This window comes from Castor canadensis, chromosome 8 (genome assembly GCF_047511655.1).
Source record: "Castor canadensis chromosome 8, mCasCan1.hap1v2, whole genome shotgun sequence".
NCBI classification, from domain to species: Eukaryota; Metazoa; Chordata; class Mammalia; order Rodentia; family Castoridae; genus Castor; species Castor canadensis.
In genome coordinates, this window is record NC_133393.1 from 14,456,856 (window position 1) to 14,481,403 (window position 24,548).

Genomic DNA, 24,548 nt, shown 5'->3' on the forward strand with positions numbered 1-24,548 from the left:
TCTGTTGCTGTGGAGCACAAGGCTTTCTGGCTGTCTTGTGATGAAGGCCAAGACTTGACTTTGACAGTTGGCCAGCTATTTTCCATCGGTCTCCTGTTATCATCTCTATGCCTTCTCTGGGGCCCCTCAGTGAAGGGACGGGGCAGTCCAATGGTCATTCCTAGATGCTGTGGTCTCTGGCTTTTGGGCTCTGAATAAGTGGCTGCCTGAGAAAGAATTCCTCCTGAAGGTTCCCCAGGGATCTTTGTCATAGCAGAGACCCATGTGAGGTCCCTGTCCCTAGTCTAACTCCTTTCGAATGATTTTTGGTTTTTTTAAAGGAAAAGGAAAAGACTTGATATGCAAGAAGATTTAATAGGAGTATGGTTTGAGCCCCCATGTTGTTCTCACTATAGGAGATAAGAATCTCCCTTAAAATTCAACCTAAGGATAGAATAATGTACCTGATTCTGAGCTAGTGGGGCTGGTTGGCTTTTCCTTTTATTATTTTATTTTCTTAACTGGATGAATATGGTTTTTGAGGGAGTCACAGTAGGTAAGCACATTTAGGGACCTCTTTTCTTTTGAAAAATCTAAGCTTCTTCACGAACTAGGATTTCACCTTTCAGATGCTCCATGGTTTTTGAGATGGTTCTGTGTGTCTGGTCCTGGCTGTGGGGTGGACTGGAGGTGGAGGTCCTTGTCTTATAGGGCTGTCCTTGTCATGGGGTATGTCTTTCACCTCTTCTGGACTGGGAGCTTGGGGATGGCAGAACTAGGTCACTTCTTAGTGACCAGCATCTAGCACAAAGCCTAGCACTGGTTAGTGCTTTATAAGTGCTTACTTATATAAGAATCAGCTGGTTTAAAAACATTTTCATGTTGCTTTTGTTTCTGGTTTTTTTCCTCTTCGCTTCTTGTTAGAGGGAGAAATCCAGGCCTCTCTGCTACCAGATTCAGTCCTTGCAGCTGCTGAGGGAGGCCAGAGCACAGAAATACTTCCTGCCCCCATGTCTTGCCTTGGCCCTGCAGCCTTTAGCCAGAGTGGCTTACCCTAGCTCTTGAATGCAAATGCTATCCCATCCCCCACCCCTTTTAATAAGTGACATTTTGTTAAATCAGTTATTCAAGGCCTTATCTATATTTCTGTCTGTGCTGGCTTAGTCAAAATAGGAAAGAGAGGGAATATTAGATTTCTTCACCGCCCCCCTCCTTCTTCCCCTTTGAGCAACTCTACGTAAGATTTCTGATAGGGAGGGTAACATGTCCTTGAAGAAGTAAATGCTGCATGCAGAAAAATGTGGAGGGTTTTGACTTGTAGCGAATGCTGTTTTTTCCAGCAGCTGTGATTTTTCCATTTTTCTTTTTCTTTCTGTTTTGATTAGTGGAACTCATTGTGCCCCAGGGTTGGGATTGCGTTGGGGGGAGGGCACCCAGGGAACAGCATTTCCGGGGAGAGCTTTTGAGTTGGGGAGGGGCAAGGAAAGAAGGGATTTATTGAAAATATATGTCTACTTCTGCTGTGATAAAGCGGCAGGCATGTCAAAATGCAACAGGGAAGTCATTATTGTGGTAATGTAGTCAGGGCTCCGATTTCTCATTAACAGAGCTCAACCCACGTGGAGGAGGGGGTGGCCAGGCTGCTTTGAGAGTTGGGGTATTCAATAAAAGGAGAAACTCAGGGGATTGTCTCCATCCCCCCCTCACACCCCCTCCAGCTGCCCTCGCCTTTCTTTTTCCAGTTTGTGACCTTTTCAAAGCAGCTGGTTGAATTTTGTGGTTTCCTTCCTTTCTCCTGCCACCCCAAAATTCAGTAAGGACTGTGCAATTTTTGAAGTTAGAGGGAATTAAAATAAATTTTCTCTTGGGAACTCGAGGAGAATTTTGGCAACACACCGTGAGTCAGCGATTGGATTAGATCCCTTGCATCCCAGAGAACATGGAGAGGAGGCTGGAGAGGGGCTCATGAATTTGCATATGCCTTGGGGTATCAGAATTAGGGGTCCGTATCACCCTCATAGTGCTAGCTACTATTGTAGAGGGCTTTGTGTGGATGATTTAGTCATTTCATGCTCTTACCAGTGTAATGTGATGCCTACATTCCTTGGGGAAACTGAGGCTTAGGGCATTGTGGCAACTTGCTTAAGGGATATGCAGGTGCTAAGTTGTGGAGATGGTGTCCATAGACCAGGTCCTGATTATTAGGCTATGTTGCCTTTAAAAACTGACCAGATGCTTGCTCTATACAGACCTCTAGATCCTAAGAAGCTGGCAGAGTATATAGAAAGTCTCACAAGGCCATCAGACAGATACAGGTCGAATTATGGGTAAAGTGCTGGGGTTAACACTCTTTCCTCAGCTTGCGGAGTGAGCTGTCGTTCTAAGGAAGCTCAAGTTTAGGTCTTACAGCCTTGTTAGAAGAGGTGAGCATTCTGCCCCTTCCCTGCCAGGCTGCGGTGACTGTGCCCGTGACTTGTTCATCAAGCTTTTATTGAGTCTCTACCTTGTACTAGGATTGGACCAGCAGCTAGAACTACCAGGATGAAGAAGAGAAGGCACTCAGGGTGCAGTGGAGGACTGGCAGGTGACACAGAAATATGTTACACAGTGGTGCCTACTGGAAAAAGACAGCATTTCAGAAGTAGTAGGGAGGAGACGTAGAGGCAGTACATGAATGGGTTGTGTGGGGTCAGTGGGGGATGGCCCAGTGGATGAAAGGGAGGGGGCACTGCAGATTGAATCGTGAGTATGGGAACCCACAGAGTCTGGCTTTATGGGAGCATCCTGTGCAGCTTCCAGACTCACCTATCTATCTTAGTCCTTGTAGGCAACTGTAACAAAAAGTCCCCAGACAGATTGACCAAAACAACAGACATTTATTTCTCACAGTTCTGGGAGCTGGGGAGGATGTAGAGTCTACTGAAGGCCTGCTTCCTGGCTGTCTTCTCTCTGGGTCCTTACATGGCAGAATAGGCAAGGCAGCTCTCTGGGGTGTCTTTTATAACCACCAGAATCTGGTTCATGAGGTCTTACTCTCATGACCTAATCATCCCCAAAGACCCTACCTCCTAATATCACATTGAGTTGAAATTTCAACCTGTGAATTTTGGGGACACACACATTCAGGCTATCTTCACTTTTGATGGCAAATGCAGTTTAATGCTCTAAAACTGCTTTGCTAGGCAGGCACTCTACTGCTTGAGTCGTGCCTCCAGCCCTTTTTGCTCTGGTTGTTTTGGAGATAGGGTCTCCCTATTCTCCCAGGCTGGTCTGGACCACTATCCTAATTTATGCTTCCCACTGTTGCTGGGATGACAGATGTGCACTGCCACACCCAATTTTTTTTTTCCATCGAGATGGGGCCTCACAAGTGTTTTTGCCCAGGTTGGCTGGAACTGTGATCCGCCTCATCTCAGCCTCCCTGGTACCTTGGGATGACTGGCATATGCCACTGTACCCAGCCATTACTTGAGGAGGGGGTCACGAGAATTCCCTGCCCCAAATGGCCTGAAACAGGGATCTTCCCAATCTCAACCTCCCAAGAATCTAGAATTACAGGCGTGAGACACCAGTGTCCGACCAGGACTCTAGTTTCTTAAAGGCTGGAGCCATGTTGTGATTTTCATTGTGTCCCCAGCACCCAGCCTGGGGCCTGGTGCATATGAAGTCTTGGTGACAGTAAGCAGGGATTGGGCAGGGAGAATCTAGCGCCATGTTAGGGGCTGGTCTTGACCTTCAAGACAAGTGTGAGGGTTTGGAGTGAGAGGTATGGAGAACAGGCCTGGGGGTTTGCGTCAGCCACCTTCCTGCCTCTATACCAAAACCTGAGATGATCAGCTTATAAAGACGGGAGGGGTTATTTCAGCTTACAGTTTTAGAGGTTCCAGTCCACGACTGATTGGCTCAGTTGCTTTTTGGTCCTGTGGTGAGACAGCACATCACAGCAGAGTGAGTGTGGAACAAAAAACCACTCACTTCATGGCTGGAGGCAAAAGAGGGGTGAACCCACTATCTTCGTCCAAGGTACACCCCAGTGACTGGAAGCCCTCCCTCTAGGCTCCGTCTCCAGATAGTGCTGCTCTGAGGAAACAAACTTTAAAACATGGGCGTTTGGGGGTTGGTCTAGATGGGAACTGTAGGACTGGAGGTGTGGCTCAAGAGGTAGAGTGCCTGCTTTGCAAGCTCAAAGCCCTGAGTTCAAACCCCAGTCCAACCAAAAAAAAAAAAGTTACTTTCTAAAAAGGCAGGGCCAAATTACCTAGATGGGAACTGTAGCAGGAGCTGATCCTGCAGGCCAATAAATGGGACAGGAGGCTCAGACCTGGCCTCCAAGGAGTAGCATCACCATCTTAACAAGGCAGGGCCTCCTGCTAGTCCTCTCTCTCTCTCTACTGTGGAGGCTCTTTTTAGCTTCCGAGGGGCACTGCTGAAGGAATTCCCTTTCTCTTCCGTGTCCCTCATCCTCTTTCCTCTCGGAGGCCCCAATCCTTTTCCACTCTCTTTGTGGGCAGGAGGCCCTCCTTCCCCTTCCTGTTCCATCCTGCGCTCACTGTCGCTTCCCTTCAGGGTGTGTCTCATGCTAGATCTAAGCCCTGCTAATTGGGTCTGAGCAGCAGCCCGGAGTGCAAAGCTGAGCTGTCCAGCCTTCTGTCTTCTTCAGCCCATCCGGGGTCCTTGAGGACACAGTGGGGGACTTGAATTTAAAAGCTTGTGCAGGACTCCGTTCAAGGAGTCTGGGAAGAAGCTGAGATCAATCTAGAAGTCTCTTTGAAGTAGTTTAAGAGGAACCGGATGCCAGAATTTAGGGACCGAGTTGGCACAAGAGGAGATTTTTCTTTAGGAAGGTGAGGTGGTGTGCTGTAGCATGGTCACCTCACGTCGTGCACATTGTAGACAGGACACATTTCAGAATGTGTTAGTCTCTTACTAAGTGTAGATGTACTTAGTACATGACCTCATTTAAACCTGAGCATCTCCACACGGGAGGCAATATTGCCTTATTACACAGGCGGGGAAATGGAGGCACAAAGGGATTAAGAAGATTGCTCAAGGCTGCATGGCTACTAACTAGCAGCACAGAGATTCAAACTCAGGACCCCAGATTCTGTGACCGAAAAGCAGGTGCTTTCTCCACTTCCTTGTCCTGCCTCCTATTGGCCTTACCAGCTGTCGTGACCTGAATTTTGTTCAGAAATATGGCTGTTATAATATGGTGGAAGGGACACCATGCCGGCCCTCTGGGGCTATTCTCAGACAGCCTTATCCTAGGCATTTTGCCTTACCTGACTCAGAGGTTTATTTTGAGAGTAAAATGAGGTAAAACACATAAAAGTGCCTTGAGAACTGTAAGGCTACACTTCTCCTCTGCTGCCCGATCATTTTCTAAAGGGTTGAAGCTCTGTGAGCATTGGTTTCCAGGGCCGGACCTGGGCTTTGGGTGTGGTGTGTGTGGAGGTCGTGTTTGAACCTGACCTTGCTGTTGGGTCTGCCCTGATTGGCCCACATGGTTGGGGGGAATCTTTGGGAGCTAGGCAGGAGGTGCAGGACCTTCAGCCCCAGCTGGAGTGCCCTCCGTGACCTTGGGAAAATCACTTATCTCCTTAAACTTCAGATTTTCCTGAGATGGGTCACATCCACTCGGATAGCTTGTTGGAGAGACGGACTGGCAGCAGAATACGTGTGAAGTCAGCACCTTGTAAGCCAGACAGTGATAATGGACTTGTTAAATGAAAGACTTGGACACCGTTCTCTGAATCAGGCCCTTGGGCCATCTGCCTTCCCTGGCCAGAATGTCATAACTCAGATTTGCACGATGGTCTCCTACTTCTGAGGCTGGAGAAGACACGATTCAAAGCCTCATTAAAGATTTTTTTGAGTGGCTCAAGTGATAGAGCAAGCACGAGGCCCTGAGTTCAAATCCCAGCAGCACAAACAAAAAGATTTTTTAAATGAAATTGTGACAATGGCATGTGGAAGTAGCTTATGAAACTTATTTTGGTTGAGGGAAGGAGACTGTAAATTGTATGTGGTGAGTGTAGAAAAACTGGAAAATATTGACGGCGGTAGAAAATAACAATTGTCTTTAAATTCTGGAGTCAGACTGCCTAGATTTGAATCTCCCACCCCCGACTTTTTTCCCGGTGCTGAGGATTGAACCTAAGACCTGTGTGTGCTAGGCAAGTGCTCTGCCACTGAGCTACACCCCCATCTTGAACCCAGGACTCTCACTTACTGGAAATAGCGGTGACCTATAGGGCTGAGCGAGATGAATTGAAGCAATACTTGTAAAACATCTGGGACTGTGCCTAGCAGATAGTGAGTTCATAAATATTGGCTATGCTTTAAAAATAGAACTGGGTTATTTTGAATGTGATTTAATACCTAGATCATTAAATATTCTTTGGAAATTTTTTTTCTTAAGTACTTAATATCCTTTCATATGGATTCTATGTTCAACCAATATTTTAGACTGTCTACTAAGAAGCCTGAACCCCTGGTACCTCAGTATGTGACCTTATTTGGAAATCGGGTAGCTGTGGTTGTAATTAGTTAAGATGAGGTCTCATTAATCCAATAGGACTGTATCTTTTTTCTTTTCTTTTTTTCTTTGATGCTGGAGATCGAATCTAGGGCCTTACCCTTGCTAGATACACCTGAGCTACGCCCCTGGTTTGACTGGTGCTTTGTTTGTTTATTTATTTGTTTTAAGATGGTCTCTCTGTGTATTCCAGGCTAGCCTCAAACTCACAGTCTTCCTGTCTCAGCCTACCGAGTGCTGGGATTACATATCTACACTACCACACTAGGCTTGGAGCAGCTACTGTGTACTGGACAGTGGGTCCCATAGTTAATTTAATTAGCTCTTATCATTGGAAATTCAGCTCATTGTAACTTTTAGCTGTTGTAAATAATGTATTGCTGGACATCCCTATACATAAATCTTTGAGTCCATCCCAGTTACTTTCTTAGGATAAATTCCTAGAGAGTAGAGAATTACCATGTTAAAGACAATGGGGGTTTTTCAGTTCTTGACCATATTTCTAATTGTTTTTTTTTTTAATTTATTTTATTCTTATGTGCATACAATGTTTGGGTCATTTCTCCCCCCTTCCCCCGTCCCCTCCCTTTCCCCCGCTACCCTCTCGCTACCAGGCAGAAACTATTTTGCCCTTATCTCTAATTTTGTTGTAGAGAGAGTATAAGCAATAATAGGAAGGACCAAGTGTTTTTGCTAGCTGAAATAAGGATAGCTATACAGGGAGTTTACTTGCATTGCTTTCCTGTACATATGTGTTACATTAAAAATTTTTTTACTAATTTCTACTTGCACTGGTAGCATATGAGAATATCCATCTGACTTCATCAGCTTTTTTTTTTTTTTTTTTAATTGGCGAGACTGGGGTTTGAACTGAGGGCTTTGTGCTTGCAAAGCAGGCACTCTACTGCTTGAGCCACAACTTCAGTCCATTTTGCTCTGGTTATTTTGGAGATGGGGCTCTCGAGAACTGTTTGCCCTAGGTGGCCTCAAACCTTGATCCCTCCTGAATTCAGCCTCCCAAACAGCCAGGATTACAGGCGTGAGTCACTGCATCTTAATATGACTGGTTTTCAAGAAATGGGACGTCTTGGGTAGTATGGATTGGCCAATACACCTTGCTTCTCTGGGGCTCACTTTTCGCTGCTGCAGGGAGGAGCACAAATATCCCTTGCGTGATGTGTGCTACTTACGAATGAGCAAGGTCGCTGGAGTTCTGTTGTGGAAAGGCTGCGGAAATGACCTGCGTTATGGAAAGTGGAACTTTCCGCGCAGTTAGGACCTCCTTCTGCTATGGAAAGTAGACTTGGGGGTGCTGCCTGTCTCTCAGCAAGCACAGATGGCGAGCTCTTCCGTGGCCCAGGTTCAGGCCGTGCGGGATCTGCTCTGTGTGGGTGGATCAACGTGACTCTTGACTCGCGGGAATTAACACTGCTGATAGCTCGCCATGGGATGGGGGTGGGTCTTGGTCCAAGTTGCAAGGAATTTGTTCTTTTGGACTTTTATAAGAAAATGAAGACTGCCATCCCTTCTTGCAAGTGTAAGAAAATAATAGATTAGTTTTCTTTTCTTTTCTTTTTTTGAACTCAGGGCCTCATGCTTGCTAGGCAGGTGCTTTTACCGTTGTTGCCTGGATTAGTTTTTTGTGAAACAAAATATTGAGAAAAATGAAAAAGCATAGAGAAAATGAAAAGCAGTTATCTAGAGAGAACCTCTGTGATAAAAATGACATGCATTTTCTATATACTTTTGATATCTATTTGCATAGTTGAATGCTTTGTGTATATGAATTTTTCCATCTTTTTTTAGATCCTAAATGAATATTTTAATCATTTCCTGGACAATGCTGGGGACTTACCACACTTACACACCTTTTTACCCTGCTTCCACCTTTTGACGTCTTATTGTGTATTTTAATTTTCTTCCTATATATTAAGACATTATTTTAGACAGCTGATCGTAATTTAGATTAATCCATGTATTCATCTTTCTGATGTTCTTCATTTCTTCCTGTACAACCATGATTCTCTCTCAGGTTAATTTCCTTCTGTCTGAAGACTTTCCCTTTGTGTGTGTGTGTGTGAGAGAGAGAGAAAAGGGGAGGGAGGGAAGGAGAGGGAGAGATGCAGGAGGATGTCTGTTGGTGTCATAATTTAGTTTTTGTTTGTCTGAAACTGTATTATGTACCTTCATATTTGGAGGGTATTTTTTTTACTGGGTATAGAATTCTAGCTTGTCTTATATTCTTTTAATTCTTTATAGATGTGATTCTCTTTCTTCATTTTGGTTAAAAAATCATCTGTCATCAGTGTTGCTGTGGTTCTTTTGAAAGTAACTTATCTTTTTTCTCATTGGCTTGTGTTGTTGATGGTGACAGACTCCCACTGGGTAGCCTATGCTGGCCTCAAACTCTCCATCCTCCTGCTTCAGCTTCCCAAGTGCTGGGCTTACAGGTGAGCTCCCCCACACCTGGCTGCTTTTTTTTTCTTATATATAACAATTTCACTATGATATGCACAGGTATGGTTCTCTTAGTATGCGTCCCTGCTGGGGTTTGCAGAACTTTTAGAAATCTTGGCTTAAGATTTTGGTTGAGTTTTAGAAAATTCTTGGGGAGTTTTCTTCAAATATTGCTTTTGCCCCATTTTGTCCTTTTCTTCTCAGACTCCTACACATGCTAGACACTTTCCTGGTACCTCAGTCTCTGAGGCTCATTTCTGTTCATTCTATGTTTCAGTATGAATATTTTTCTACTGGCCTATCTTCCTGGCCATCAGTCATTTCTACTGTTCCTTTATGCTGTTAAACCCATCTATTCAGTTCTTAATTTCAGTTACTATATTTTAGTCACAGGAATTCCGTTTAAAATGATTTTTTTAAAGATTCTAGTTTTTGTTGAAATATTCTAAAAATTTCACTCTTTTCTTGGGTATACTAGTCAAGTTTGGTCTGGTAACTCCAGTTTTTGGATATCCTCTGGGTTTGTTTTTATGAGCTGTATGTCTCTCTTGACTTGGTCCCGTCCCATGACACGCCTGGTAATTTTTGTTTGGATGCTAGACATTTACCTAGAAAATGTAGAAGTTCAGGTTGTTGTGTCACTTGTTCAGTTAAGGCTGGTCGATTTCTGATTCATATTTATTTTCCTAGTGTGAGTGTGTTTTAGAGTCCCTCTTCCTTGATAGGCTCAGGGCTCCATTTTTTCTGCCTGCGGCTATTAAAATCCCCAAATTTCTGCTTCACCCTTTTGTGTTTCAATAACATTTTTCTGCTCGGATCCCTGGGTTCCAGCTCTGCACCCATGTGACTTAGGCACTGGCCGACACCTCAAGTCTTTTCCACGTCTTCATAGCACCGACCTGTGTCTTCTCAGCTTTGAGGCTTTACTTTGCTGTTTTCCGCTTTACCTCTATGTTACTTACACCAACTTGGCAACTGTCCCGAGGTCGGTGCAGAAATATGACTCACCTCTCTGCACTTCTCGTTCTTGGGGAGCTTGGTTCGTCAGGCCCTCGCTGCCTTGTGGATTTTGTATTTTGTCTACATTTTGTAGCTGTTCTGTATAGGCCAGTCGGTTTAACATCAGCTGTGCACGCGGCTGAAAGCGAAGTCTTAAGTTTGTATACCTTATTATTTAGCATCGTAAGTTTTTCCCGTGGCTTTAAAAAAGTCTTCACTAGGTGATTTTTTTAATACTTGCCCCAAACCCTCTTTGATGGCTTTTATGATTACTCAGCCATTCTTCTGTTGTGGGATACTTTTCCCATAATTTGCTTTTAGAAATAACAGCAACAAATATCTTTGTGGATATTTGTCAAAGCATTTTATTCATATTTTAAAAGTATGGAACAGAAATGATCAGAGCTGAAAATATTAATCAGTAGTGATTGTTTTTATGTATATGTCATGTCCAAAAGTAAAACTGTACACCTTTGTTCTCAGATGGTTCAGAAAGAAGTTTCCTTTTATAAAAATGTGTTTTCCTGTCTTCATTTTTATTTTGACAGTACTGGGAATTGAACTCGGAGCCTTGAACTTGCTACACAAGCACTCTACCTGTTCCTTTAAGAATATTTATATGTTGGGGTTGGCAGAGTAGCTCAAATAGTAGAGCATCTGCCTTGAAAGCATGAGGTCCCGAGTTCAAATCCCCCCAAAATAAATATTCATATACTTACCTCGTGCCAGACATTCTTTTACAAGCGGTACAAGCTCCAGGCATAAGTAATGGTCCCTTCTGTGAAGAAGGGACCTCTCTGAGGTGTGAGAGGTTAGGACACTTGACTTGCCCAATGTCACATGACCCATCAGGGTCAGAGCTGAGCCAGGCATTGTAGGTCTGGTGCCTGTGCTTTCAACGCCCACCCTCTACCACTCTATGTGACTTGTTCTAACTTAGCATCACTGCCTTTCCACCATCCCTACTCTTAACTGGGCCTTATATTTTTTCCTCTGCAGTGCTATTGATGAGGGATGGATATGATGGTGGGGACAATTTGGGAAAGGAGGCGCCATTGACAGAAGTTGCTATTGGGACTGGGGATCAGATGTGACAGCTCACATTATACCTTGAGCACATACAGTGACCCAGTAGCTTGAGGTGTGTCTGTGTGTATTTACAACAAAGGAATTTCTGCTTCCACCTCTGGCTTGACTGGCTAGTGGGCTGCTGCCCTTGCAGCTTAGAGAGTAAGAGTGATTTCATCTTTCTCTTTTCTTAAGGATACAGGTGTACTCAGCCCTCAGGAGGCAGAGGCAGGACGATTGTGAGTTTGAGGCTAGCCTGTCTCAAAAATAAAATAAAACAAAACAAAATTAAATTAAAAAAAGTACAGAGATGCAAACTGAGGATTCACCCCCTACTCAGAGTATGGGCAGTCGTTGGATGACAGGGTTGAAATGATTGAGTGCTGGGCTTTTGGGCCAGGGAGTGATGAAGGAAGGCCCTGCTGACCTGACTCCTTCATCTTCCTGCCCTGCTCCCTGCAGCTTTCTCTCCTTCCCCGTGTGCACCTCCTGTCTGTCATTCCCAGCCTCCTGGTCCTCTGTCCCATCTTCACTCTTCATTCCCACCTTCCCCCTTCCCTCCACTCCTTTCTTTTCTCCTGCTAACTGCTAATTATGTAGTTCTTAGGTACCCCGTGTTTTAAGATACATACTCTATTGATTGAGTAAACTTTGTGTTCTGCTTTTAGTCTATAAATAGGCTTTTAACATTTTACTGTCTCAAGAAAAAATTTGTGGAATGAAATGACTCTCCCCTGTCTTTGGTTATTAATGAATGTTTTCTATTGCTTCTCAGAGTTGGCGACTCATAGCAGAAGACTTGCTCCTTGCTTCTTGGCATACAGGAAGATGAGCTTGTTGATTTGGGGGCACAGGTCCTCATGGGACCTGCTGGCCTCTTTAGGGCTGTTTGGTTTCTGAATTGTAATGGTTAGTATGAGAGGACTTTGTGGGAGGTGGCTTTGAGCTGTGTTTATTAAATGGTATCAAAGAGGAATGATGAGGTGGCAGAGAATTGAAAGGACACCTGCCCTTCCCTGCTTACAACTCTTCAGTGTCTCTCCTTCCCCCAGTCAGTGAAAGTCAAAGCTGATGCAGTGGTCAGGGGGGTCCTTTTCCCCAACTTTGCCTTTGTGACCTTGTCTTCTACTGTCCCCCTCCTCACTCTGTGTACCTCCCCAGCCACACTCTCCTCTTGGCTGTTCCTGGAATGTTGTTGCCTCAGGACCTTTGCACAGTCATTGCTCTTCCAGAGCCTAGGTACCTGTCTGTGTCACTCAACCCTCTCCTCCTGCATGACTTTGCTCAGATGTGTCCCTGTCTCCAGGAGGCTTTCTTCACATCTCTGTGTACCTCTGCACCTTGACTTCTGCCTGGATTCCCCTCCCTTTCCCTGCTCTACATCTACCCTTCTCCCCCGCAGCCCCCCGCCACCATTTCTGTTTCCCAGAGCGCTGTGGCTTCACTGCCTGTCTCCCTTCTTCTAGAATCTGAATGTATCCACACTGCAGTATTCTGAGCTCCCAGAAGAGTGCTGGGTGCACAGTAGTCACTCTGTAAATGTGTGTTGGGTGCTTTGTCCTGGGGTGGGGGACTTTGTAGGGCCCTCAACTCCAGAGACCTACATCGCATCTTAGGATCTGGAAAATCTCTTTGCCTGTAGGAATTTTTTTTAATTAAGATTTTTATCATTGTCATCTCATTCCCTCTTCCAGTTCATTTAAGACTGTTATGAAACAAAACTCATTGTGCTTCAAAATCTGACAGAGCTAAGGCCCCGGGGAAAGAGCGAGGAGGCAGCAGTGGCAGTGGCAGTGCTTCCTCCCCTGTCCCCCTTCCTTCCCCCCACCTTGGTTCTCTCATGTGCTTGGCTCACTTAGGACGGCCTGCAACCTCCCGGTCGAAGTGAACAAGGGTTCCCAAACCTCTCGGGGCACATCAGTAGGAGGTCTGTCGTCAGCCAGAAAGAAGACTGCCACTTCTCGCAGATCAGGGTTCCTCATTCACCAGTGCTCAGGTGAAGCAGAAGGAGGGAAGGGAGGATAGGGAAGGGAGAGGCATTTATATAGCTCCCTTGGAGGACCGATGTGGCCCTTCCTCGAAGCCACTGTCAGTTTTCACTTAAATACAGAGTGCTTATTCAACAGCATTTATCCAGTGCCAGCTGTATACAGATGAGAATGTACAGCCTGTAGGCTTGGGCCTGGAGTCAAATCTCCCGCCACTGCTCATCCTGCTACAGAGGGGACACCTTCAGGGGACCCGGGTGGGACCCAATGGCCTGCAGCCAGCATGTTGGACTTCTCCATGTGTGGGATCCTGGGAAGTGGGCACCTTGCTGGGAATAGTTAATGTGTGTGTGGAAAGGAGGAGAGAGGCAGGCTGAGGAGGAGATCCCAAATTCTTTTTTAAACATTTCCCTGAATGAATCCACACTCAGGCTTGTGAGAGCAGGGCAGACCCATCCTTGACTCAGGCTGGCTCAGGGTTTGTTCTGGGCCTCGGAGCTTCAGCTCTTCATCTCTGTCATGTTTTTTTTTTTTTTTTTTCTCCACAAACAAAGGAAGGGAGCCGAGTAATATTCTCGGATCATTACTGGGATGGGCCAGTAAACACAATTACTGGTTCACTATCAGTATGCAGTGGTGTAAGATGTGGGAATCTGATAGAGGGTGCCCGCTGAGTCTCTGTCCTGAAGACCTGGGGTTTCACCCTCTACCCACCCAGCACCCCAATCTTTGCATCTCATCTGCTAACAGAGTAGCAACACCAACTGATTTGAGTTTTGCCTCTTTTCATTTCCTCTCTCCTGTCTTCTGGTGTGTGGGGGGAGCTGTGATGAGTCTCCAAAAGCTAGCAGCCGAATGATCGCTTCTGAATAGTCATGTCTGCAGAACTAAAATCACGAGTTACATTAAAATGCAGATGCACTGATAAATTAAGGGGAAAATAATGGAGCTTGCAATTGTTCACTGATATATTGTCTGGACCAGAAGTTACATAGGAAATAAGTGAATTGAGTTCACCCTGGTTGGTTCTGGGCTTGTAGTTTAGGTGTTCAGAGTAAAGACTAAGGAGGCAAAACCCTCCTGAAGATTTTTCATAACAGGTTGCTCAGACTTGACTCCTGCTTCTGGCCTCAGAGGGTGCGCCAGGCCCTTACTTCTTGTCTCCCACTGCAAGCCAGTGGCTACAGGATATGGTAGCACCAGAGTGACTTTGTGTAATCTGCCCAATACATACCTACCGCTACTGATGGTGTCAGGAGTCTGACTCAAAAAAAATATGAAAACAAGCAAATGTATTTCTCACTTGTTAGGCATTTGCTATTTAATGTCCTGGATAAATAAGGTCTTTCTTCTTTTTTCTTTTTTTTTTTTTGAGGCACTGGGATTTGAACTCAGGGCTTTTCCAATGCTAGGCAGGTGTTCTACCACTTGAGCCAGGCCTCTAGCCCTCTTTGTTCTGGTTATTTTGGAGGTAGAGTCTCACTTTTTGTTCAGGATGTCCTGGACCTCAGTCTTCCTATTTTATTCTTCCATTGTAGCTGGGATGACAGGCATACAGCACCACACCCAGTTGAGATGGGCTGGGGGGGGGGGTCTCATGAACTTTTTTGCCCTGTATGGTCTCGAACCTCAACCCTCCTGATCTCAACCTCTCAAGTAACTAGGATTACAAGCGTGAGTCATTGCATCGGGCTGGTCTTTATTTTTCTAGATTACCTTGGTTTAGGTTTATTTGAAACCTAACCAACCTAATAATAAATTCATATAGGTGTTAAGTTTATATACTGAATATATAAACTGAATTCATTAATTCAATAAGTGTTATTTATTATATGTGCTATACCAGGGTAAGCTTTAGGATTGGCAAACTTATTATTTTTTTTTCTGGTGGTACTGGAGTTTGAACTCAGGGCTTCTCACTTGCTAGGCAGGCACTCTACAGTTTGAGCCACACCTCCAGCCCCAAACTTTCTATAAAGAGTGGGAGAGTAAATATTTTCAGCTTTGTGGGCCACATCTCTAACTTCTCAACTTTCCCTTGTAGCAAAAAAAAAAAAAAAAAAAAAAGCCATAGGCACAGGTGCATGACTGAGCCTGGCTGTATTCCAATCAAGCTTTATTTATAAGGCCAGGTGGCAGTCATTGTTGTTGATCTCTGGTTGGGCGCCTTGACCCCTCCATTAGAGGTGTAGCTGCGAACGAATAGGCAATTTGTGACCTTCATGGAGTTTTTATTCTTGCTTGGAAATCACATTGGTTATAAATAGTTGACAGGTAACTTGAGAGGGGGCATTGGAGACTTTTTGGAACTTTTTGGAAAAGAGGCTCTAGGGAACACTCAATTCTATTCCTATTATCCACAGGGTGTCTGGGGTACTGTGTGTACTTAACATTCAGCATGGAGTATTATTTTGTTTCTTTTTCTCCACTTCACCTAATTCCACATGGGTATTTGTATGCATTGGTCTGGATTGTATAATTTGAGTGGCTACATAGTATTTCTTGCTGAGAAAGGGAGGCTGTGCCTAAGGTAGAGTGGATGTTTGTGTCTAGTTGCAGTAAAAAGCCTTTCAGAGCTGGAGAGCCCCTGGCTCTGCAGGACCCATGTGCAGACTACTGACTTGGGCAAATCTAGGCGAGTTAGGCATCAGTGATGGGGCTTTGCCAACCCAATGGGTGACACCCAGCATCTTGCAGCCAGGGATCTACCAGCTAAGTGTGTTATCAGTGCAAACATAAGGGACAGACAGCAGGGTGACCTTGCCCTGGAGCGCTGCCCCCACCAAGTGCAGGGAGAGCCTTTGTGGGGTGTGGAGTAAAGCTTGGAGCTGTATGGGGGCAGATGAGGAGGAAAAGTGGTCCAGCGTAGGGAAGATCAAAAGCTCCCGGGCCCAGGTGTGTGGCAAGGGCATGGGCCTGGAGCCAGACTCACTTGGATTTGACTCTGACTTTGGGTTTGCCTCTTGTTGTGCTCTGTGACTGGACACTTTCTTTAGCCTCTCTGAGCTCAGTTTTCTTTGTTGCTAAATGAGTGTCATATCCATTCCCTATAGCTGTTAGGAGGATCAGATGAATAGCTCAGTAAACGATATGTAAATGATAGGTGTTATTAGTCAGTGTGAAGTGTGTGGTCCCTACTTGTCTTGCGATTCACAAGGGTAGTTATTTTACTACTGTTGTTATTAAGGAAACTTTGCTAACTGCTCTGTTTCAAGCCTGCACTTTGGTGCTGGCCTTGCTGGGCCCTGTCTCTTTTTCAGTGAAGGTGTGGAGGTTCTGTCATCACTTCCATCCCCACGATTACTCAGTTAAGGAGGCCAAACCTGAACTCATGAGTTCAGGCTTCTGCTCAAATCAGGTCAAGAGCCTGAAGACCAGTGGGAACAGTTCATTACCCAGTTACTCCAGCGTTAGTTCACCCAGCAGGTGCTTGAAGACCTTACTCTGTGCTGATTATTTATTCAGTGGGCAGTGGTGGAGGAAACAGGCAGCATCTCTCGGCTGTGATATGAGCTGTGAAAGAAAAGTACAAGGAGCGAGGATGGAGGAGGAGTCTAAATCACCGTGGGCTTCTGTTTTATCCCTTTTTGATGGGCAAACATTAAGAGGCTGTGTGATAACAGCAAGTGTCGGAGGGGATGTAGGATGTCATGGACTCTTATGGGCTGTGGTGGGGGTGTAGACTAAGGAAACCACTTTTGAAAACCGTTTGGCATCTTGTCAGGTGACATATTGACATACTGTGTGTCCTGGCATCTCTGCTTCCAGGTATTTACCATAATTATGAGAACATGAGGAGATGTATATGAAGAATGTTCCTAGTAGCAATGTTCAGAAGAGCAAAGCACTGGAAACCCAAATGCCCATCAGCTGGAGAAGGGGCAGATACAATGACAGAGTCTTACCCAGACCCAGCAGCAAAACATATGAACAGCTCCCGCTGAACATTCCATACTGCATGGTACCTTTGTATTAAATTTTAAAGTCAACCAGAACTCCAGAGTACGTAGTTTTGGGACCCGGATTTTAGAAGACAGTTGTAAGTGTTGGGTGGCAGGTCAGGTTATGCTGATGATATTGTCTCTTTAGAATGAGTTTGTGCTGAGCTTTGCAGTGAGAGAAACTGTAGCTTGGAGGAGTTAGCTCAGGGTTTGAAGACAGAGGACCTTTTTTTTTTTGTCGTTGCTTTGGAAACTTTTTTTAAAACCCAAATTACAAAATGTTACCCATCAGAATAATGACACTAGGTGTATGTGTGTACTTTTAATATTTTTATTACTGTGAATGCATTTTTTGACAACCACAGACAGAGATAGGGTATGGGAAACTGTGACCTTGTTTGATATCTATCATTTCCTGCCCGTGCAAGGTGGTGCTGGATGATCTCAGCTCTCAAGGGCCGGGTTTGCAGCCAGGTGTGAGATTCCTTGTCACAGAGCCCATTTCACCTTCACTGTGAAGGGACACAGATGTGGCTGGGTGAGGAGGCCTGCTTGCTGTGGGCCTACGGTTGGCAGGCAGAGCTCGTTCAGAGATGAGTAAGAAGGGGGGTACTTTCTGGTCGTAGATTTTGGCTCACATTTGCATAGCAAAATTCTGGTCTTCACTTTCACTCTTGTTTGGTGAGCCTTGGGCCATCCTGATTTACTTGTGCAAGGACAGAGAAGGAGGTGGACCTTTGTAGCTTTGAGAGGAATCAGGAATGGCCTGGAAGGAACCAAGTGAGTTTGTCTGGGGATGGACAAAGCATCTGGCATGAAGATTCATCAGATGCTGTGGACCTGAGATGGCCTATGAGCCAGCAAAGGAGAAATGCAGCTGTCAAATGACTATGGGCCTCCTGTGTTGCATGCAGAGGAAGCAACAAGTCCAGATGGACATGAGAGGGGATTGGGAGGCCAGGTCACATACAACTGCTTGAGAGAATCTGAATGGTTCATATGCAAAAGTCTCATAGGTGGAAGATGGAGCAGACTACTTTTTGCATGATTCCAGAAGGTAAAGCTAGACTGAAAGGTGGAGGCTATAGAAGGAGAAAGTTGGTCATAGTTTTCAACACTGTGATCTAGGATGATCTAGTACTCAAGATCAGCAGTTTAAAAAACTGAAATAGAATAGAAAGAGTAAAATAGGAAGAAATCAGAGTGGATCAGATGTGACTGGTCGGCATTGATCTTGGTTTTATGTATTTATAGGTACATATTGGGTCATGGTATGAAGGATAATTTCTTAGTGTGGGCGCAAGAGTGGAGAAAGTTTGAATGACATTACAAGCTACTATTTTTTAAAATATAGAATGCTTCACGAATTTGTGTGTCATCCTTGTGCAGGGGCCATGCTAATCTGTGTTGTTCCAATTTTAATGTATGTGCTGCCAAAGTGAGCACTGCAAGCTACCATTTAATAATAATATGTGCTGTATTGTAAGCTCTTACCTTGTTCTAGGCACTTTGCTGAACTCTCTTCTCTCTCTTTTTCTCTCTTTCCCCGCCCCCCCCCTTTCCCTTTTAAATCTCACAACAAGCCGGGCCTGGTGGTACACACCTTTAATCTCAGTACTCAAGAGGCTGAGGCAGGAGGATCATGAGTTCAAGGCCAGCCTGGGCCAGGCTGTCTCAAAAAAAAAAAACAAACAAACAAACAGAAAAACTTAGAATAACTCTATAAAGCAAATATTATTGTCAGAGATGGGGAAAGTTCAAGTTCACAGAGGCTAGTGACTTTTCAAGGATCAGGGAGTATTTGAGAGGCTGAGCCTGGAATTGAACCTAGGTTGAGCTCACAAAAGCCTGTTATGTAAAACCCACCCTCTGCTGCAGGAAGAACTGTTGGTGGAGTTGCCCTCTCCTACCCCACTATGGGCCAGGCTATCTGGAAAGTCCTGCAAAAGTGGGAAGTGTTTTTGCCAGGGACAAAGAGCCATGTCCCCTTTTCCCCTAGTGGGAGACTGGCTTGAAGCACAGTAGTTTTCTTCGATCTATGTGGCATACCCCAGGACTCAACCAGCATAGCTGCTGGAAGGTCACTTCCAACCCTTGGGTTTCTTTGATTCTCAATTGGAATGCGATTTAATTAACAAATAAGTTTAGATTTGTTTACAAGTGGGATTTTCTTTTAAGACGCTCTTGTTTTTTTCTGTAATGAATGTACATTTATGTTATGGTTTAAAAAAGTTATTAAAGTAAAATGTTTTTTGATTTTCTGTAATGAAGATGAATTAATTTTATAGCTTATGTAATTTTTAAAAAGTCATTAAAAAGAAAATAATACTGCAATGCAACAAAAAACTTTATTCAAGAATTCTTCCTGGCAAGCTTTGGAGAGACAGCTGGAAGCTGGCTGTTCCTCCTCTTGTGTGGGCTGGGGAAACTCAGTGTGGACCATAGGAAGTGATTGGTGGGTAGGTTCTTCCAAGACGGCAGCTTCTTATCTGTTTCCTGGACCAGCCCATCCTCCCCTTGCAGAGCAGGATGAGACAGGGGCCATGGCTTGGGGGAGCCTCTTTTCTCTCCCCACTGCAAAAAGACAAGCCAAGTAACTCTATTTAAAGATGAAAAGAATCTTAGAAACCATCCTCGCAAAACCCTTCATATTAGGCAAGATTCCTAGTGAGGGGATGTGATATGGCTTTGACCTTGATCTTGACTCATCTTGTAGAGACCAGAACTAGGACCAGCCCTTCAGTGAGTTAAAATATGTTGCTTCAGGAGAAAGAGGGTGCCACAGGTTGTTTGAAGTTGTGTGTGTGTTGGTGTGAGTGTGAGTGTGTGTGTGTGAGTGTATGTGTGTTTGTAGTGTAAAGAGCAATGAAGTGACACTTTGTAATTCTAATTTCATAGAGGAGCTGCAAAGTGGAGATGGGGGAATTGCGGTTTAGTTGAAAGGACCTTTGCTTAGTAGTTGGGGAACCTGATTTCTGGGCTTAGCTTTAAAACTCATCCTGTGGTTTTGGGTGAGTGACTTATGCATGACCTTTGTAGGATGGATTAATTCGTGTTCCTCACATATTGCTTAGTCAAGCCCACTTAGCAGTACTTACACCAGCAGGCATGTTCTTAGCCTTGTGTCCGTCCAGAGCCAATGGCCTGCTCTCTCCACTAGGAGTTGTCATTAGCTATATTCTATAGAGCTTTAGGCCACAGGTTTAGGAATTCTCCAGCCATCAGGAAACTCAAAGTCTTGTGGCCTCATAAGCTTGGGGTGACATAGCAACTTTTCCACCAACCCCTCAAATTCAGAGAGGTTGCCGAGTTTCTGCATGTGCCAACCACTTGATTTGCTGATATGTTGGCACGTGTGGCTTCATTTTGTGAGTCACGTGGATGTGGGGTCTGGGTCTGCCTTTGAACATGCTTTGCAATTGTCACTGTGTTGACATCTCTCTACCACAGGCACAGGCATGCAGTTTGAAACACAGGTCATCTGATTTCAGAATTGAGCTATGGTTGCTTTGAAGTGGGTCACTGTGCCTAAGTCAATGACTTGAGGGAAGGGGACTGCAGAAGGAGCGGGGAGAAGGAGAAGTTTCTCTTCCAAATAACCAAGGAGATGGGAACAAGGAGAGAAGACATAGGGTTGTGGCAGGGCATATTGATTTCAGTACCTTCTCCGATGGTCCATGAAAAGAGCCAAAAAATTTCTTTGGTGAAGCCCATCCCGGATGTGGGATTCTCACTGGTTCAGTGCATTTTCCTTTGACCTGCCATGTGGGTGATGTATCATGAGGAAAGTAACCATGAACTTGACTGCTGGCCTCAGCTGGGCAAGGCAGATGGATGGCTTTTGAGGTTTGTTTTACACCCTGTTATCAAGGCTAGCAATATGACACTTGAAGTCTTTAGGGTTGATTAGTGGCTTAGGGCTGTTCTGAGAGGTTATGTGTAAGTAATTAGCAGGTGGTCATGAAGTGCTGGGTGTGGTCCCCTCTTAGGCTTAGGGCAGCTCTGCCTGCTACTGACCGGTCACCAGGAGTAGAGAATGAGTTGATTCCTTTGCTTGCCCTGTTGTGCAGACCCCAAGTAACCCCAGTTTTCTCTCTACCTGTGAGCGATGCCCTGGATTTCAGAATTATCTCACCCTTAGTGACATGGTCCTTGGGCCAGGAGCGTCAGACAGCACTGGGAGCCGCTTAGGAAGAAATGCAGAACCTGGGGTCCCACCCACAGCTGTGAAATCAGAATCTTGTCTTTATGACAAGACCCTCAGGTGGTCTGGTGCATTTGAATGTGGAGAAGCACTGGGCTAGCACAGATGCCCCCTGAGACTGGTGGCGGTGTTGTTATTATGGAGTGTAAAACACAGCCAGAGGATCCCAGTCTATGGTCTGTCATTAGAGCTCGGAAAGTGTGTGTGTGTGTGTGTGTGTCTTTTTCCATTTCACTTGGGGCATCGGCTCAGGGCTGTGGTTTACACCCCCCCCCCCCCGCTGCCCGCCCACCGCCCAGCTCACCCGAGTTCTTGGCAAACCTAGTCATTTCTTTGAATGCAAGTCTGGCATCGTGGAGTATAGAGGGTGTGACCCAAACACCACTTTCTTCCTGTTACCTCCCTGCACAGGAGCCCATGGTGGCCCCCATTGCCTGCAGTATCGTCTCCCGACCTCTCACTGAGACTGCAGGGTCTACATGTTCCAGGCTTCTCTGTCCCTTTTGCCTTTCTCCTGCTGGGCAGATGGCAGCCTTTAGCCCTGGTTGGTCCCCTTGCTTGAAGGGTTTTCCTGGCCACCAGTGACTTCTCTCTGTGCTCCTGCACCACTCTGCTGCTCTCTTGAGTACCTGGGCTTTCTGGGCTTGTTATGGGGGCTTGTTCTTTTGCTCAGATGACAGGACCCTGGTGAGTGAACACTGTGGACCATCCCATGTATGACAGGCAGAGCATTTGGAGGGAGGGGGGATGGACTGCTGGCTGCAGAGATGGAGGACGGACTGATGAGGGCCCCAAAAAGAAGCCCAGAAGAACTTGGCAGGGCTTCCACTGAGAGGAGAAGGAGGGACTTGGACCTTTAGCTATGGAGGGACCTGGTTTCCATAACCCGTCCATGGTGGCACTGAGGTCACAAGCCGTGCCAGCCCCTGTGCTTCTGTTCTGTCCTCTTTTTATGTGATTCTGATGGTGAGAAAAGATGAGGCTATAAGGAGTGGTGGGGAGTAGAACAGTGCCAGGCTGTTTAGGCATTGGCCTAGTAAGGTCTGGGGTGGAGGCTATATTTGCTTCTTACAGTGAGGCTGGAAGGAACTTTTTCTATGTTTAGAAATCATTTATGTAATATAAAAGTATGCTGTTCCTTAGTTTTTTTTTTAAGATACCAGAATAGAATGCAATGTAAACAGACCAATTACCATAGACAACATTGAGAAAATTACTAAAGAACTGTTTCTTAAAATAGTCCTAGGACCAGACAGTTTCACAGGGAAATTTCTTTTTTCAAATATTGAAGGTATAGGTGATTCTACCACTATTGAAAATTCCTAGATCAGAGAAAGAATAAATTCTTTTCATGAAGCAAGTGTAACAAAATGTGACAAAAGAATAGTGTGTGCACACAAAACTACAAAGCGATCTCAGTTTTGAATGCAGAGATGCAAAAGTCTAGCAACCTAATTAGCAAACAGAATCCAACAGTCCATGGATGGGAACACCGTGGTCACATGGGTTTTGGAACAGGAAGGCAAGGACAGTAATTTTAGGATTTCTATTTACCATGCTAAAGGATCTGAGGAGAAAATAAGACGTTGCAATGGTTTATGAAAAATTAAACATCTACTTTGTAATAACTCTTAGAAGAATAAGACAACATCATGGACAGGTGTATCTTTGTCAAGCCATTGGTCAAAGTTTTGCTTAGTACTGAAATGGTGACTACTAGATGTGTGCCCAGTCAAGTCACAATGAAACGCCATAATTATGCAATCTGTTCTGATGGAATAAGCTGGTATAATTAGATAAGGGAAAGAAAAACAAGGTAGAAAAACTAGAAGTAAGAGGCAAAATTAAAAGACAAATGAGTATTCAATGAGGTTGTTGGGTGCATATTAATGCACATAAGTCAGTAATTCTCTCACGTAAATATCCAGGTGGAAAATACAGTGGGGGAAAAATCCCACTTAGATAAGCAATGAAAGAGATAAAATATCTAGCTACAAGTTTAATAAAATTATATGTAACATCAATGCAGCAAAGTACATAAAAGACTTAGAAAGATAACTAGAAGAGTTGGTGTTATAAAAATGTCACCTTGCCTGAACATTTAAAGTGTGATCACAATAAAAGTACCCAGCAGGCTTATTTGGGGAGAAGAAAAGCTGGTTTTAAGTTCATATGGAAAAATCACATGCAAAAAAATATGAAAAGGAAAAAAGAAGGGGAGGGTCCAGCTCTAACAGATGGTAAGCATTTTAAAGTCTAGAATAACTGAAATAATTTGCTTCTGATTGGCTGAACAGTAATGGAAGGGAGTGGGAAGTCCTGAAGAGTGTGTGTGTGTGTGTGTGTGTGTGTGTGTGAAGTTGTTGTAAGGGCTGTATTTCAAAAGCATGGAGAAGCATAGGATCTTCACAACCAGGAGAAAAAAAGTACAAGATTCCTAGTTTGTGCCTTAGACCAAAGTAAGTCTATCAAAGATAGATCAAAGATTTAAACAAAAAAAAAAATATGAAGGTAGAAAAGCATTAGAAGACTTTTATATTATTTTGGAGTAGAGCAATCTCTCTTAAGTTTGATATGTCTTGAAGGCATAAAGTAAAAGATTGATAAATTTGACAACCTGAAAATGAAACAAATCAATGAACAAAATCAAAAGATACATGATTATATGAAAAAATATTTGCAATACATGATAAAAGGGGCTAATTTCCTTAACATACAAAGAGTTCTTAGAAATAAATAAAAAATGTCACTAATTTAATTGAAAATTGAGCAAAAGACAAGAACCTAAATCTATGGGCAAAAAGTGTAAATGACTCTTAAATATATGAAAAGATGAACAAAGTGTTATAATAATAAAATGCAAATCAGAACTGTCATAGGCATTCATAACCTATCGGGTCAGAAAAGATTGGAACATTTGGTAATACATTGACTTGTTAAGTGTATAAAGAAAAAGTAAGAGTGAGTGTGTGCCATTGGGTTGGAAGGTGAGTCGTGATATTTATCTAAATTATAAATAACAGATCTTAGGACTCAGCAGTTCCATTCGTATGTATCTGGCCCAGCGCAAGACTGTCGTGTGGGCACAGTGTTCACGGGACGTTGTTACAGTGCAGAATTAGAAGCAGCAATGTATATCCATCAGTGAGAAAAGGGCTAAATAAAAGCTGGACCCTTCAGACCATCAGTGGGTCAGTCTTCAACCTTGTGGACTGTGACGCAGTGTGAAATAAAGAATAGAAAATAACAGGGCATTGCACATAGAGTGGGCAAGTGTTTGCTTTCAGCTCTGTATATTCGTAACTGTGCACTGGGTCATGATGTTAAATGTATTTCTTAAGATGACACTCAATCAAGAAAGTTGGAAAAATGTG

General features: G+C 44.4%; 1 protein-coding gene and 1 non-coding gene across 11 annotated transcripts in view; one reads left to right on the plus strand and one right to left on the minus strand.

The window, feature by feature from the left end:
* The window catches only part of Trerf1 (transcriptional regulating factor 1), a 204,626-nt gene that overhangs the window by 8,548 nt on the left and 171,530 nt on the right, over window positions 1-24,548 (plus strand). The gene's annotated exons all lie outside the window — the stretch shown is intronic.
* Window positions 18,315-18,416, minus strand: LOC141426035 (U6 spliceosomal RNA). Its single transcript, XR_012451148.1, has one exon. It is a non-coding gene; the product is annotated as a U6 spliceosomal RNA (small nuclear RNA).